This window comes from Rhynchophorus ferrugineus, unplaced genomic scaffold (genome assembly GCF_030347505.1).
Source record: "Rhynchophorus ferrugineus isolate W39M unplaced genomic scaffold, kcgeb_rfMv2 rfM4, whole genome shotgun sequence".
Classification (NCBI taxonomy): Eukaryota; Metazoa; Arthropoda; class Insecta; order Coleoptera; family Curculionidae; genus Rhynchophorus; species Rhynchophorus ferrugineus.
The window spans coordinates 22,054,808-22,073,789 of NW_027472583.1; the positions used below are offsets into that span (position 1 = coordinate 22,054,808).

The 18,982-nt window shown below is 32.6% G+C and overlaps 2 protein-coding genes across 7 annotated transcripts in view; one reads left to right on the top strand and one right to left on the bottom strand.

Moving 5' to 3' along the window:
• The window catches only part of Atg16 (Autophagy-related 16), a 538,761-nt gene that overhangs the window by 14,069 nt on the left and 505,710 nt on the right, over positions 1-18,982 (top strand). The gene's annotated exons all lie outside the window — the stretch shown is intronic.
• LOC143195546 (uncharacterized) overlaps positions 1-18,982 on the bottom strand; it is a 156,117-nt gene that overhangs the window by 7,041 nt on the left and 130,094 nt on the right. The gene's annotated exons all lie outside the window — the stretch shown is intronic.

Below are 18,982 nucleotides of genomic sequence, written 5' to 3' on the forward strand. Positions count from 1 at the left end.
AAAAGAACGCACGGGATGAGTTCGATAGGTAGCGACAGGTGTTTTGTCGTGGCATTGCGCCCGAACGGATTGAATTCGCTTGGTGACGCGACCATGATTAGGCATTAATCCCGATGCGTTTCGCGATAGTACGTTTACTGCAGCATCCGCATTGTTCGTATCCCGATCAAGTAGCCGCATCTGCCTCAAGACGCTGACGGCTGCCGTATAGGCAGCAGCAGCGGTAGGTTCAACGACCCAACGAGACTGTATTCCAACAGGAACCAGGTACGGGTTTTGTTTTTTTGCAGCCATCATGTCCATCAGCGTCGCAGTATATATCTAATATTAAACCCTGCCATTTCAAAAATGCCTATTTAGATCCAGTGATGTCAAATAAAACAGAATTTTTCTATATTTAAGAACTGTTTGATATATTTGTTTATATTATATACCATTTATCTTATCTGATTCCATTCCGTTCATTCAGCCAAAATCAAAATTTTTTCTGTTACAATGCGAGAAAGTTTAGAAAACTGGTATATATCTATAACTTAATTACAATTTTGGTCCTCAACGGTTTCCAGAATTATTATATGTGTTTTTACCAAGTTTATATTTAATTGAAGCACTAGATATTTACTATTACTGCTGAGTTAAGAAATTATATTATAATAATTACTGTTATAATATTTCAGCTGATATTCAGTAATAATAAGTTTTGTTATATTCTTCAAGGCTCGTACCATATTTTCATTCCATATTGGGTGATATTATATGTAGTACACGTACAAAAAATGTGCTAGACAACATTTTTTTATCCAGAATTTCAATTGTATTTAATTTTATACGTTATATAAATTCATTCATTAAGTAAAATATATAAATAGAAATTATTCATAATAAAACCAGTATAAAATTCAAGAACCAAACAGGTAGGATATCTAAACAATCAAATATATTCGGGGGGCTTAAATATATTCTGATTATTTTTTAATTTAAGAGAGTTATTGATAATGATACAGTATATATTAATAAATGGTAGTCATTTTGGCAATTTTTTAGCAGTTGGAAACCGTGCGTCACCCAAGCTATGCTGCATCGATTTAAACAAGTGCTAATCAAAAGGCACAACGTCTGGTACGCTAGGTGAGGCGGCAGAACTTCCCATTCGAGCTGTACCAGTGTATCTTTTACAACTTTTGCAATATCTTGTCATGCAAGAGGGCAATTTTTATCTGTTACTCTTTATTGTTGGGTTTTTTACAAGAATACATCCTACAGTTTGTGCAATTGACGTCAGATAGTCATCGAGAAATATCAAACCATCGAATTTAATAGTTAGGCTAGGTTGTTTTTACACCAATATATATTGTTGATTAAAATACGTAATAACATATAATATTTATATTACTATCATACATCAATTAATCATTCAAATCGTCGATCAAAGAATAGTGAGAATTTTGAAATTAAACACAAACGAGTTATTTATTTAACCAAACGTATTACCTATCTTAACAAGAATTGGATTCAATGTCTGAAAGGATTTTTAAAGCTTTTTTCGCTTTTCCTTTAGGGAGACAATCGACTTGAAATCATGTCATAGAAACCGAAAGTTAAACTATTTAGAAACAGAAGTTATTGAAAATATTTAGATAGGTGATAGATATAGATATATCCGGCTTATAAATTAATTTTAAATGATGTACAACAGATGGTGTTGCTCTGTAATAATCGCATCGGGTATACAACTGGTTGGTATTATTCTTTACAGTGGTATGACAACGCTCGACCACATGTTACAAAACCGGTGAAAACCTTTTTGAAAGCATTAAAATGGGAATGCTACACTTGCTGCATTCGCCAGAACTTGCTTCTTCTGATTAGTACTTGTTCCGACATATGAATAGTCACTTTTTATGAAGATACCAAACAATGGGTGGATTCGTGTAAGCTTCAAAAGATACATTATTTTTTCGAAATGGAATCCTTGAATTGCCTGAGAGATAGGAAAAAGTAGCGGCTATTGATAATATTTTTAATGAAATACGTCGTACCGATTTTTCACAGTAAAGCTTCAAATTATAAAAAAATCCTTTAAAACTAATTTATAGGTATAATATAAAATATTTATTGAACGACGTAATAATTAGGTATATTTGGAGTTTCATATTATTTTATTGTTAACCTCGTAAACCGAGTTAATTTTAATTGAATATCATCGAGTTGATTGAAAGATGATTTATACAGACGACGATCGAAATTGTTTTTATTGTTTGTTTTCTAATGTGACTGGTAATTAAATCTTTTTCTTGCGCGAATAAGTTGCCAGCGAGGAATATTTCTTCGTTTCGTCGGCACGTTTCCCGTTTTGTTGCCGCATAATTGCATAAATTATGTTTTCTAGGTTAAAAAAAACCGCGAGACTCGTAGAATCTATAAAATATGAGAGATAGCTGATAAATCACCCCGCATAAAATTAAACCGGTCACGGGCAGGGAATAATTGGCCGGACACCGGGCTCGGGTGCCAATGAAGCCGTTAGGGCCAGTTTTAAACATTCAATTTGACCGTAGAAGGTTAGGAAACCGGCCGTGGTTAATGCGTTGGGTCTCTTGTTAGGCGGATAATTTTCGACAACAGTACCGCTAACGATTCGTATTCGTCCGTCCCCACTGGAAGTAGGTAAGTCCGTGGGAGTGAGTGCCAATTCTCGAAATTATTGCGGTGTTTGAATAGTTTCAGAAGTATTATTCTACGACATGACCGTGCCATTAATTGTAGACATTATAAAAGGTTTTGCCGTAACGGCATCCACTGCACGACTCCGATAGGTCGTTTCAAATCTAAATTGACCCGCGAAACTTCTTAATTGTTGTTATTTCCGTCTTTATTGTTGTTGGTTTACGATCGACGGTGATGTAATGACATATAACTTCAGCGGTCTTTAGTTATAAAATAATTCATATCGGAATTCCTGAAGCAGTTTAATGAAAATATCGGGCAAACTTTTTTTCTGTCTATATTATTCCATTATTTATTTATGTTAAGAACTTTTAAGAAGCTTTTGTGTTCAGTTTAGTTTAGTTTATCAGTTCAATTTATTACGAAAAATCGGGAGGGGTAAACGAAATCCTGTAGGAACGCGTAGTATTTTGATAAAAAGTAATTATATTTCCGGCTTATTAACATTCAAATAATATTTTTATAATAATATGTTGATAATACATCCTTATGAGCCACTTGAATAGACCAACTAAGGGTTAAAAATGACTATTAAGGTGCTGGATTGCTTCGACATTCACATATATCTGTTCACGGTCCTGTGAAATTATTGGAGGTCGAACCCTCAAATCCAAATCTTAAATATCTATGATATAACTTTTATTGGGTCTCGATTATTTACGTCATATGTTTTGTCCAAGATATATAAAAGTTATGCTAATTTTAATAACATATCCTTGCGCTTCTTGTGTCAATTTAGTTAGTTTAGTTTTTAGTTTTTAGTTTTTAAAAATACTACAGTATATTGTAATCAAAATATTTTCCATCATTTTCTATAGTTTTTATCGACTTTTTGACATGTCGATATCGTGTCGAAAAAATTATGTTGTTTTGACAGCGATCTCTTTTTCTACTTCTTCAGCGTTTAATCGAGCTGATCAAGTTTTTAGCTGGTAAGAGTTTAATCAAGTTTTCTGGTTCAGTACGCTGGGTGCGGAAAAATTCATTATTCAAATTATTCATTCATTAATAATCTTGTAACATGTGCTATTACTGGTCTTTTTTGCGACAATATGTCATTCAATTTGTGGATGACGGTTCATTTTTTTTGATTCCCAGTATGCCACAGAAAGAATGAGGTATGTTCAGTCAATTCATATAGTCTTTTTTCTTCCTTTGTATTCGGCATTTTCCATCTTTTCCATAGTATGTAAACGGCTGGAAACAGATAATTCGTCAATTTCTAGGCGCCTGAAAGTATTTTGAGAGCTCGTGCTGTGTTTCCGGCAATAAGTCTTGCTATCCATTGTTTTAAAATTTTTGCGGTCCTCCAGGCTATATGTTGTCATTAATATCAAATTCACCTCTTTTAAATAGTTGAAACCTATACCGATAATTGGGATATGAGAGAACAACATCACTATACGTTTCTAAAAGTGTTTGATGAGCTTCGACACTAGATCTTTTGTAATTAGTTTACAAAATTATATTCTGAAGAATAATACTTTAGGTATTTTGCTATATAGATCTTTTATCGTCACTTATTCTTAATTTTTATAAGATTTAATAATCTAGATTTTATAAAAGTTCAGTGAATACTGAAGATATGTGCTTGTCTGAACGCATCTTGATGCTTTTGGTTGATAACTGACCCAATGTGCGTTCCAGCGACCGCCGTATTTAACAAAAAGAAATAGAAGAGTCCGCCGATTTTCTTCGCCGATCTAGCTTTGCGATTCGATCTTAGACCCGAAGGGAGAAAAAACAGGGACGGCAAAAACCTATGACATCGCGATAACATTTGGTAGCGTGGGAAAGGCACGATCTCGCGAGCGGAATCGTATAAGGCGAATCAAATGTCGTGGCCTCCTACGACCCAAAAAATCATTCGATATCTATATTGGGGACGCGATAAAAACGCTGCCTAGGCGGATCGTGCCCGCTCGCCATGGCAAATTGGAACTGGGGTTCGCGTACTTTTTCGAAATGCCGGTACTATTCGAAATCGCCCACCGAACGTACGATAACAACAGTTATGCCCATGAGAACACAGACGATATCTGGTTGGCGGTGTTTGATATTTCAATAATTAACCGCGGTACTGTTGCATTGTTGCAACACTGCCTGGGAAGCGAACTGTGCCTCTCTAGATTATATAATTTACGAAATTAATTGTTCTCGTTCTAATTGTAGTATGTTCATTAGTTGAATACTTGATTGCCGCAACTCAATTAAAATCTGTTGGAAGTATTTACTGATGACTATCTCGACGTAGTTTTAGAATATTTCTTGATAAGGGAACACTGAAAGTTATATAAACAAATTTCTGTAATGTATAGTTTTGGAATATGACTATAGTCTCCAGCTATAGTCTATTCAATAAAACAACCAATGCACGTCATCAAAATTTAAAACGTCAACACGTCGCAATGTTGTCGCATTAACCTAGAATTTTGTTTCACAACGTTTGCCGGTGTTTGAAGAATAGACATTTAGCAACAGAGTTGACTAGTACTAACGTAAACCGAATTTTATAGACTGTTTCCATTACATGTTCCTATGCACCAGACAGCACCCTGTCTCTTTTTAACTAGGGTAAAATGAGACAGAAAATTTGCTCCGAGTTTAAAACGTATTTCACATTGTTACAAAATGCATTTGGTAGTTTATTCTACGTCATCTATGTCGTCCATTGATTGTTGTGTTGCAAGGATTATACTATGTCTCATGGTGTACTAAAACTTAAAGTATCTAATGTGATCTGAACCAAATGAAAGTAATTTCCGTATTCGAAACCGTTGTATGCAATTTTTTAAAAGTAAATGTTTCGTGATCTACAATTTGAATGACTAATGTTGAAAAATCTTTTTCTGAAATTGTTTTTTTATGTTAGTATTCAAATTTGCTACAAAACTTTTACTGTTCACGACGTCAGTATACATTTAGTCGACAATGAACTCAGCCGCTAAAATATCAAAACCATGAATTCTAAAATATTAAGCGGTCTTTAGTACTGTACAAACGTAGATGAAACGATCTTACAATAAAAAAAGCCAGAAATTTACGAGTTTCTTATTGAACAGAATGACGTTTACATTCTAGATTTGTTGAAAAAAATACTGATATATCAAAAGTATCAAAAAATTATATTTTTTGAACAAAGCGATGTATTTTCCAGACCAAGCACCTTTTCTTGACTATCGAGGTAGTATACTTATAATATACTATAAACAATAACCATATAAGGGTATATCGGTATTTGCCGCTTCCGACAGCTCTATATCAGCCGTCATTGTAAACTCACCTAATGCCCTCTGATGTTAAATTTATCATGACGGATGGCCATTATTAGGCCTTAATTTTTATTGTATGCCATTTTGCTATATTGTAAACAGCTCGTAAACCAACGGCTTATGAGCCAATAAAATACCATTTGCGTTAAGCCTTTAGACATAAAGAGTTACTTGCAATCTATCCTCGTCGATGAAAATGGATGTTTGTCGATGTTTCGATGTTTTTAAACAGTAAATTGGCGCTGATTGATAATGAAGATGAAAAATATTAAATTTAGGAACTACAATCAAACAAAACCATCACGGGAAATAATTTATTGATACATTTTCGCAAACATTTTTGAATATCCATATGAAAGCAATTGAATAAGTTAAAGGGAAAGTTCTACGCGCTATGTTTATCAGATATCGCCACCTTTGATTACTTTTTCCAATTGCTGCTAAATAATCTGACTCAGTAACATTCATTTTTATGATATATTCACATATAAAATATAATAAGAATAATCAAAACCGTTAGGATAGGCTCAAATTGAGATTCTGACATACTCATAAAATTTAATTGTTCTGTTATAACCTCATTTGCAAAAAAAATCAAAATTTACTTACAGTTGTCGTGCATAAAAAAGTCATGAAATGTTTTGTTGTGAATATACAGGGGATAGACAAAATAATATAAACACCATGCAATATAGTACATCTTGTTGCATCATTCGGGCGGCACTATTGTGTTATTCACCTGGTCCTGTCATTCGTGTCACTGACCATCAACGTCCTCAATGATGAAGTTCTTATTATGACTTCTTATCACACATTTTCAGTTTTGGTTTGAGGAGTATCACAATGTCACTAAACATCTTCTCTGGTCAGCACAATTGCCAAACCTTAACATAATTGAACTATTATGGGCAATTTTAGAGCAAAGAGTGAATACTAATATTTCCACCTCCAACATCATTCATTAGTTTTCAACATTCAACAAATGATGGCTCGATACCCTGTCTATGTCTATTATCTATGTGACAGGTATTCATATTATTTTGTCCGTCCCCTATATTTATTTTATTGCAATACTTATTTTTATTGCACATTAAAATCGTTTGTAACCTCTTAGTTATTTTAATTAGTTCTGACTGAACGACGAAAAGATAAAGTGTTATTTTGTCATGTAAAAACGACTTGTTTTTCAGAATTTTCACCTGAACATTACATTCCTATTACGATGCCATTATTTCAGCGTAAGGAATAACCATATTGGACGTTTATAGTTCTCGAACATGACCAGCTTCTAATAACCATCGTGCGCTTTTGACCGGTTTGGCGCGCCAAGGAAATTCGTTGTTTCTACGAATGGTCCAGTAATGGCGGTTTCGAACTGGCTGCCTCTAAGCCATTTCTCTTTCATGGCAAACAAATCGACCGAGAGTTCTCGGGAAATACGTTAGAGACGGCCAATCTTCGGACGTATACTTTAACCAGCTCAGTTAAAGGTTAATAAGAATGAAAACACTGCAACAAATTGGCATACAAAGGAAGCGCTTTTGAAGTGTACTTGTAATATAGTTTTATAAGGGGGTATTCTAGCTGAGTAATTTGAAAAAAATCTGTTTTTCTTCATATATTCAAAGGTTAACCCTTTAAAAATATGTCAGAAAATTTTTGAAAATTTCAATTAGTTTCGGAGCTGCTTTAGTGACGCGGCATCTAAAAACGAAACTTTAAGCGCGTTGTGATATGATATCTTAAGTTCTACTGAATCGATTTACTTGAAATTAGACGTGACCTTTCTTCATACATTCTATCGCATGAAAGTCATTTATTTTCACCAAATTACGTCTGTTTAAATTTTTTTGGCATTGTCGCATTTTGATTTGTAAATATGAAAAATATCAATCTTTTCATGTTGTCTACGCTGGAATAAAGGTATCTAGTATTATTTATTCCTCGTCATTACATTAGTTCTTCGTCTAGCAGTGCATACCAGGTGATTCATTGAGAAATTAATTTTTGAAATTTTGGAAATCTCAAAACCATTTAATATTTTACTAAATATTTAGCTTCTGTTATATTGTATACATTAGTCGTGCTTCTATAGTCTATTCAAAGTTATTATTTTGTTCATACATTTTTATGTACATACATACTACATACATATTTTGAATCTATATGAATATCTAAATTATTCATAATATCTACATATTATGAATATCTAAATTTGTGACATCAAAACGTCGCAATGTTGCCGCATCAACTCTGAGTTTTAGTTCAGTTTGGCTTTCACATAGAACAAAATTCTAATCTAATAAAAATAATTGAACAAAAATGTTATGAAACATAAGTTATCTTAACATTATAGTACATCGGAAAACTACAGTTAATTATATAGCCACAATAGTTGATAGGTTAAACTTAGAACCTCTTTTCTAATTTTGCATACGTCTGGCAACTGGACGACTTTGACAGGCTCATTCGTTTACGCGTTCGAACTAATCACAGAGCATTGTGTCTCCTTTTAACTAGAATAAAATGAGAAGGAAAATATTGTCTGATTCTGAAACGAATTTATAAATTTCGGCAGGCAACATCTTGAACACATAAAAATGTATTTATTAAAAATTAATTTGAGATAAGCTGTAACTAAATACAGTAAAATGACAATAGTGGTGGATTTAGCTGATCAGATATATGCAGCAGATAATCAAGCAAGAGATTTTAAAGAGCAACATGCATTTTGAAACTTTCGTGTCAAATTAATTTGTTCAGATTACACCTTAATATTTATTCTACTTCATTCATAATTTCAAGCTGTTTATTTTTATGTTTTTATTATTATTATTGTGTATATATTACTATTACGTTGTTCCACTTTCAAGTAGAATTATTTCCAGTATAGCCCCGCTACATTTTCGTTTTTCTCTGCATGTGTGGGTTAGTGAATTTAAAAACGAACCCTTGGCCATAAGTAACTAAGCAAGTAAGTTATATAACACTATAAGTTTTACTGATTTTATGGAGCGATGATGCTAAATGCATAAATTAGACATTTACTTATGATCTCATGATTCAAACTTCTTGTTTGGAACGTTGTATTTATAATGTGAATGATTTATCATATTATTTGTGTTTATTCTTTATTTTAACGTTCAATAGATCATAGGTGTAGTGACTATTTATATGCTTTATAGTTTGGAAATTTTATACATTTCATATAAATGATGATTTTTAGCATTTTCTTATAAATTTGACGAGAATGTTCCTGTATTTTCAATTTATTGACATTATACATCGCTTTTTAAATATCTTTTAGAATCACCTCAATTGGTCTTATATTTATATTCAAACTCCATATACAGATTAATTATTGTTAACTTTCTTGAACTAAAGGCGCCATAATATTCATGTTTATTCATGATACGTTTTATAGCACTTTTTAAATTATTTGAGTTAACTTTACTAAAGCCACTATATATCAATCCCCAATGATAATTTTCATTTCTTATTAGGTTAGAGAAAAAGTAGTTTCAGTTTTCCCAATAGAGAGCTTTAAAACATCCCTAATGATATAATAAATCAATAAAGCCATATTATAATGCTTTTGATAGAACGTTATAAAGATAGCGTAAAAGTGTTGTCGACCAATCGTTGAAAAAGTCTATTACATTCTTAAACATTTCGAGATAACCCGACATTGCTATGGAACTAAACATCGACCATATAATACTTTAACCATTTACATAAGAGTGTGCGCTAAAAAATTAATGGACCCAGTTTCCATTTGCGAATCGCTGCTGAAACGAAATTAAATCGAACCATTTTTGATAGAAATGATTATGGGTAATGAAAACTGGCGAACGCGCGACAATAATGTGCGAATTCGAAGAAGCTTCACATACGGTTGCAAGACCTATTTACTCTAAGCAAGGTATTTCGAAAAATTGGAAAGGAATTTTGAAATTGAAAAGGAATTGTTCATCATGAGCTGTCCGAACTTGGCGAAGGCATTAATTTGATTCTTAACCATCAGTAATAATCAATACAGTTGAATTAGAAGATCAAAAACCCCACCAGAGTTGACCAATAGGAAAATCGTTGTATTCCATGAAGGCAACACTGGACCGCATTTATCTTTAGTAATACGGCAGGATGAGAGATATTGGTTGGGAAATTTGGATGTATTCACAGGAGTATAGTTCGGCTCTTGCCCTCCTCTATTATCATTTGTTCCGGTCTATGCAAGATTCTTGAATACTATAAATTTTGTATAAAAAGAAGCGAAAATAATCAATAAATTTGCCTTGAGAAACATAAAAAAACTGATTATTTCGATAATATTTTCAACAACCGTGTATATTTTAACAATCTTGATGTCAATCCATTTTCTGTCGATAATATTATATAATGCCACTCATGTTCAACTGTTTTAACTGATATTAAAAACAAAGAATCAAGACCAGATATCAAGTGATAATTTATCACATCACATCATGCTTCAGTGAACTACAATAGAAATGCATTGATTGGAAAGCTATAACAAAACAAAACGTCATAACGCAACAAATATAATCATAGAAATATTTTCATTGCTATTAAACTAGATCATAGTTCGTCTTCCTATATTATTCACAGCGATAAAGGAGGAGTTTTTTCATACAGGTTATTGATGAAGATGTCTTTTATGTTGCAGCTAAATATGAATGAAGGAATGTCTTATCATTAATCATCGTGTCGATATAATGAACGTTCTCTTATTAGTCGGTGCATTGACTTTATTACAGACCGCCGTAGAGGAAAATTGTCCTGATATAGTAGTTATACAGATAAAGATTTACTTTTTGTGATATTGTTTTTTATCACTCTTGAAAAAGTTATGTTAATGCTGAGCTCGGCAAAGAATATTCACCCGGACTGTTAACGTTCGCTATTCTGGCACAGTTTCAGCGCAATTGCGAAGGAGTTAAATTACACGTTACAGTAAAAGCTGTTTTTAATTATACCGTTTAACTGGAAATTAATCACAACACCCAACTGTTTTGTTAAACAATCATCTTGTTTTTATACGTCTAAAACGTTCAGTTATCTTGCGACTGGCTGAATTAAGGCCAAGTAACATGAATCATTTCGAATGGATCATGCATTTTTCATCCTTATTTTTCATATGCAAACGAGTCTAATTACGTTAAGAATACATTTTTCCTTTCTACGTTAAATCGGAATTATAATTTGAGAGGTGTTACGTAGTTTGTTTAGTCATAATTGATACTGTTCTGCTTATTATTTTCGTTTTGATTTTAATTTGTATTGAAATTGAACGTTCATTGTGAGGTATTTATTCTTATATATGTGGTTGTTTGTTTCTATATTACTATTAACTTTTGAATATATATTGTACGCATATTAATAAAGTGAATACAAGTTCAGTACCATACCAGTTTTTGGTTTAGTTCATATTATCATATTATGTCTCTGCCCGTATTTTTAACTCTAGGTTTTGGGAGACATTTAGATTACAGATTCTCTGCAGAATTTCATTTATTTTTTCTTGATTCCTTGATTTGATTAATATTTCCATTCTTCCACATTTATCATCTACATGATGTAACAGTATTCTTTCATATCTTTTTCCATTCCTTCAGGTATGTTGCTTGGTTTCATTATTTCCTCATCAGAAAATCTTCAAGTCCGCCAATTGACGTCATAGCTTAACATCGAATATACTGCCAGGTGCAGTTTGTAAAAATGTTAAATTTGTTTCAAGCTCATAGCGGATTTTTCCTTCTCATTTTTCCATAGCTAAAAAGCTATAAGAAATATATCTAAATCAGTCTGTGAAATTCGACTTGCGTTTATATTGGTCGACACTATTCTCGAATATCTACAAAATTCTTAAAGAGATTCGTGATAATATTTGGAGATTATAAGTCGGCTAACGTAGTTAGTCCTTCATACATTTTTATGAAGTGCATTGGCTGTTTTATTGAGTACACTATAGTCTAAAAATAGTAGTAGTATATAGCCCGTTCAATAAAACAGTGAACCCACGTCATCTAAATTTATGACGCCAAAGGGTCGCAATGTTGCCAAATCAATTTTGAATTTTAGTTCATTTTGGCTTCGATATTTAACAGAATTTTAATCTAAATAACCTAACATATTCTTGTAAATTGTAATTGTTAATACATAAAATTCTCGTTGTATTCGGCAAATATCATAAATTAATAAATAGTGATAAGAATAAGATGTACTTTATACATCTAAAGCACTAATATTATCTCTTTCATTTTCGAGGTAACTGATTAGGGACGCAGTTTGTTTCTGGCTCTGATTATCTAATGGCTTCGGCATTTTCAATCAGAGTTATAATAAGCAAACAAAGCGCCAATTCAATTCTTCTAATATGTAATTATGATCGCCAGGCGAATTTCATAGGCTGATTCGGTTTAATACGTTCGAACATGTAACGTATTAGACAGAATTGTATCTCTTCTTAACTAGAATAAAATGAAAAGGATATATTGCCCTATTTTAAATCGAATTTACACATTACTTTTGTTTTTGGATCCTCTGGTTTTCAATCAGAAACAGAAACAACAAGAAACCTGCCTGGTTGGTATCGGGATGTGTTATTAAATTATAAACATGTATTCTTTTGTGACTTGCGCATCTATAAATACTAGTAAACGTGTCGTATTCCATAATGGATATATTCTATTTTATTAGGTAAAAAACCACTACCGTTATGACAATGAAATTTCAATTGATCATCCGCGTATGGCAAGACCGCAATTTTTTTGACGTTACGTTCGATTAACTTGTCTGAGGCGAACTTTACGACCTATAAACCTGCGATTGATGATCGGGTGGCTTTTTCGTAACTGGGCGACAAATCAGGTGGGTCTGGAGGTCGACGCTGCTCGTCATCGACCGTAACACGATTTCTAGTCGTGGGGGGATCATCGGCCCTGCGTGCAGTCTACGAAACGGAAAGTGGCAGTCGGCGTAATTACTATAATAATCTACGGGGAACGTCCGAGGCATTGGTCGTTACGATTACAGGCTTAAGGAATGGAGGTTGGGGGCCTCCTCGTGGACCTAGGCTACGTGCCCGAGTCATGCCCGAGATAGTGAGAGTGGTCTATGGGGCTATAGGCGAGGCGATTTCTTACACGCCCCTCTTTTACCACGAAATTTTCCTCGCCTCGATCGTGATTGACTTTAATCGACAAATTATCAGAATACCATAAAACAACCGACAAAGAAGCGAACGCGAACTCCTATAAAAGGGATTCTTATAGTAAAATCGCTTTACATGAAGCGTTCTCATGTCTGATACGGCGAAAATTATGGAACAAGAGACGGTCATTAACTAAATACTCCTGCCTGCTATTCTGCATGTAGAGGGTATTCCTAGAACACACTTTTTCAGACTGAAGTGTTTTACACGGTGGCTGTGGCATTGAAGATTATGCATTGTTATTTATATTTTTATTATACGGTGCATTTTTTATAATTTAAAAGCCTAGAACATCTATATGTATTGTTTTTTATCATTACAAGCCACTAAAATAAGCTGAATGTTGAAACAGTTTATACTTTATTTAAAAAAATTTAACTATTATTTTTAGCTGGTGAAAAACTATTTTTCATCATGTTTAATTTCTTGTTGGTAAAATTAATAGGGTCAGCTTCCAACTCATTTAATTTTGTTCTGCATTGTTTAGTCCTGTGTATTTGTTTATCGCTAGCTGCCTGAAATATTTTTATGGACGATTCTTGGTTTTTGTTGGCTACCGCTAACAGTTTTGTATCACCCGCAAATATAGCTATCTTAATTCCCTCGAGTTTTGGTATGTCACTCGTATAAAGTAGACAGAGAATATGTGCAAGGACGCTGCCTTGTGTCACCCCTGTTTGTATTTTTTTGTTCAGAATGTTCTTCTTCTTGTTTAATTCAAAAGAATATATTGGAGATATATGATGTTTATATCTCTACATATTGTTTTTGCAGCATTATGTTTAGTTTATATTTCAAGCCCTGTTGCTAAACTTTATCGAAGGTTTATGCTACGTCTAGGTAAACTGCATTAGTTCAGATTTGTTGTCATGACCTTTAATTTGTTCATATTATTTTTCTTACTTGAAAAAATCCAATAGATCTTTGTCATTTTTTCAATTTTTATCGAACAATGCAATTATAATTTAGTATTATCAGAATTTTGCAAGGTGGTTGTAGTATTGAAGATTATGCATTATTATTTATATTTGAATATTACGATTTTTTTACACATTATTGGTCCTTCGAGGTTTTTTATCATTACAAGCCGCTAAAATAATCTGAATGTTGAAACAGTTCAAACTTTCATTTGAATATTTTAACCATTACTTTTGGCTGTGTTTCCACAGCTTACAGTGCGTAAATCTGATGAAAAATACTTTTTTTCTGATGCAAACTAATGGTCTTTTTAACGAATTTTTGCATCCAATTATTTACAATAATAATATGAGTTTATTGCTTTATCAGATTGAAGGTAATTCACGAACATGAACTTCCTTTTGCACCCAAGAAATGATCGTGATGTTTTCTCGGTCTAATTCTCAATGGGAGTTTGTTTTATAACCTAATTCATGTAATAACTTCAGTCATGGCGGTAGACCCAAGTCTCATTCATATTGCTGTATCTTTAAAGTAACAAAATTAAATGAAATTTAATTATGAAATTTTGGTAATAATTATTTGGAAAATTAGATGTTAAAATGGTATCGAATTTTTAGTTCTACAGTTGACGATTAAGTGATGGTTTTGCTAATTTATTTTATTTAAAAAATATACTCTAGGATGAGTACTATAAATGTGAAGTATAATATAATTAATACTTTTATAAAGGTTGAAGCAATTATTTTAAAATATTTCAAGTACAGCTTGGAATAAACATACTGCATTCAAATGGTCCCCTCCAAAGAACTTGGGACTTGGTAACTTACACGATTTTGCACTAATAAACCGGATGTAAATTAGAGAATTGTTTATTGAAAGTAATTTAAAAATTGTTTTGTACATAATTATACTTCTAAAAAGTAGCGAAAGAAACTTACTACTTAGAATATCTCTACTTAATCTTAGAAGCATTATCATATTCGTATTTACTTCAATATACGATTCGGTATTTAATCAATAATTAATGAGTCATGGGTCACATTTAAGGACAAAAGTTAACATTTTGTTACCAATTACCGATGGCTATTACAGGACTATCTGTCACCAGTAGTACTTTTCCTGAGCACGAATATACAAATGTTCAATACATGTTGGGACGGCTAACATGAAATCTTGACTTAAATTCGACATATAATGTTTTATTATGAACAAAATCATAAATTAATAATATTCCTTAACTGAAAGACTTTCAGCTCTTTTTTCCGCAAATTTAACATTTTTCATTGTTCTTATAATTATTCACAGTTAAGACATTGCTGTTAAACATAAAATAACTTATATTATTATACCTTCAGTAGATATTTAGAAATAGTATCATTATTTATTGAAGACATTTGTTTTCTAAACATTTTTGTTATAGGCTATGCATAGTAGCATATAAAGATTATCGAATTAAGTATAAAATTTCCTGTATATATTCTACAAGACCGTAAAACCATCAATAAAATAAATATAGTAAAGTTATAATTTACAGAACAGTTAACGTCACAGTTAATGAGGTATTTTCACCAGTGATAAATTTAACCAAACAATGACAGTGAAGGACGAGCCTTTTTACTCAGAAATGTTCATACTAAAAACGCAAACTAATTTCTTGTCGTATTGGCAGACACGTTTTCGCTTCACCATATTCGAACATTCTTCTCGCAATCAATCTGCACGCTCCCGTTTTTATCACTAATTTTTCATTGTACTAGCAGAGTAAAAATCGAAAAAGAGATGCGAACCACTCGCGAAGGCAACAAAGTTATTTTCTTCAGAAAAACCTACTCGGAGGACTTACAATTTTATTTTTATTGGCATCGGTTTCGAGCCATTGTCATCTGTTGTTAAAATGGCGTCGTTTCATCGATACATTCCGTGGACACGGGTGAGGAAGGGAAAAAAAGTCGTCGTGAAGAAGATCATTTAGTTCAAAATCGTGACGCACATTTTTCTATTAACGATTCCAAGAGCTGAAGCCTGCGAGAGTTAGGGACCATACTGATTCATCACCTGGGCTTTAATTCTTGAATGGTACGAGAAAAAAGGAGCTGAATCATGGGAGACATGTTTCTTTTCTTCTATATTATCTAAATAATGTAACATATGGGCTGAAAAGTTCCCGGTCGAACTAATTTTTTTAATGATTTATTATTTCCCACTGGTCTACTAGACCCACCATTAATTTACTACTAACAATTATTATTATAATTGCCGCAATGCCTTATTTTAGAATATTTAAATTTTATTTACATCGCTATCCCTGGTACTGCCCCACAGCTCTATACCATATAATCATATTGCTTTGAACACCTGATTGTAGATCGGCATCTTGTGAATTGACATTTTGGATTTTCTTCTGAGGAGCCAATATAGCTGTTTATGTTTTATTTTGAGTTTGGCTAATTTCTTCTTGACATGCTAAATCCGTTTTAATTTGACTTCTAGTGTCATGCCCTAAAACTTAACACTATTTACATATGTTGCTATAGCACCATTACATTTCTAGACTGGTGAGTTATTCAGTTTCTTGTTGGTAAAATTATTAGGAACATATTTTAGCTCATTTAATTTTATTATTCATTGTCTGGTCTAGTATATTAGTTTATCGCTAGCTGCCTGTGGCCTCTTTATGGATGCTTCTTGGTTTTTGCCCAACGTCAGCAGTGCTATATCATCCGCAAATGTAACTATTGTAATTCCCTCGAGTTTTGGTAGGACAAAGCAGATAGGGGATAGATCCCTGGACCCTACCTTGTGGCACTCCTGCCAGTGTTTCTTTTAGTTCAGAATATTCTTGTTGTTTAATTCTGAAAAGCCTATTGGAGATATATGATGTTAATATATCAACATATTGCTTTGGCAGCATTTACCCGGGTTCCATATTTTATCGAAGACTTGTGTTACGTGTAGGAAACTACAGATATTTTATTTGTTCATATTATTTTTCTTAATTGAAAAAATCCAATTGATTTTTGTCATTTTTCAATACAGGACAATAGAATTATAGTATTGCATTATCAGAATTTTGAATAAGATAATTTTCTTTCTTGGTTGTTCAATTTTTTTGACAATTTACTGTTTTTTAAAATTTTGTGGCCATTTTTAATATTTTCTTACACTTTAACTGATTATTCAAAACATAATTGATGTTTAATTTCAAAAATGATGGAGTGAAAAATTGTAAATGTTTTAATATATTGAATTAGTCTTCTATTATTTTAAAAAATTCACAATAATAATAATGACGCATATACCATTTTATAAAATAATTTGATCTATATGATTGGTATCTGGTGCTCATACACTGCCCGAATTCGATATATATTTCGAGAATTGGACCCTGTCTCTCGTAGGCCACGGAAGGAAAAAATTATGTCTTAATGAGCCGCAAGGCTAGATCGTCTATCGCAAGGTCGAGTTCAAGCGCCGAGAGAAAGTAAAGGAGCCACGACGTAGACACGCTGATTTGCATCCTCGTTTGTTCGATGTGGCTTTGGGCCCGGTTATCCGACTGGAATGATCCAACAATAAAGCTAATTATCTAAAACTATTTTTTTGCCTCTCTTTGTTTCGGAAGCAACTTATCTTGTCTTAGATTGATTGCTGGTGCGCGTATCGATTCGGTAGGTCTTCGTATTTGGGTTTAATATGTCAGAGATATCGATGATTAATCAGGACACAAACCTTTTGTCCTTCATATATAAATGCCCGGATATTTAAAAAATATTATATCTAAAAAAATATTATTCAAAGAAATATTAAATTAACCGCACAAATTACGTATAATTTGCGTCAAATTACTCTCAAGCACATAGATGGATGCGTACGTTTTCCTGGAAGGAATCCTATAAGAAAGGAGATCGCTTAGACGAATACGCCTCGTATTTCACTAATTAACACCTATGCAGCGGTTGAACTAAATTACTTATCGTTTTTTTCGTTGGAATGGTCACGGAATGGAACGGCCTTGAACGCGGTAATGACAAAATGTAGCGTCGATCATTCGAGTTAGTCTCGATGACCATTACCGTGAAAATCGGTGATAATTGTGGTTGATAATGTACATGCAAGCCAACTGTTCCGAGTGGAAGAGGTTCTGACATTGTAAGGTGCGCAGGTTACCCATTAATCCAATTTAAATACGGTTTGCCTCTCGAAGAATCTGATGATGATAATGGAGTTTTACCATTTGCTATTTGCTATATTAGATTTTCTCAGGCGTCTTATGGTTTGGTTTTCTTTCGAGTTTTGTTCAGTTTTGCTCGTCTAGCGAGAATCAAATATTAAGTGCTTGCATATAATCTGATAATGTTTTACTTCACAAAGGTATTAAAACATATAGAAACTTAGAATGGGTTTGAAGGGATTTCCAATATATATTATAGCTTATATTATATCAAGTACTTTTTCAAGTATCAAGTACTGTATTTTTTTTTTTTTTTTTTTTTTTTTCTTACCTCTGAGGATGTTTGGTGATATTGTTTTTAACTTTTTAAAAATGTTAAAAACATAGATGAATCAGAAACGTAGAATAAATTTTACTTATTATTTATTTATAATTTTATTATTTAGTTACGTCATTACAACATTACATCAGTGATTGATAACTTCTGAAACAACAGAATCGAAACAGAAAATTTCAAGTAAATTAAAGAAAATGGTCTTTAACTAAACAAAAAAAGAGACGTGAAATTGGAATATAACAAAGCTCGACGAAATGTATAATAAAGCCGTTATATTTTTCTTTTTATATCGATATGTACTGGTTCTAATTTTAAATTAGACT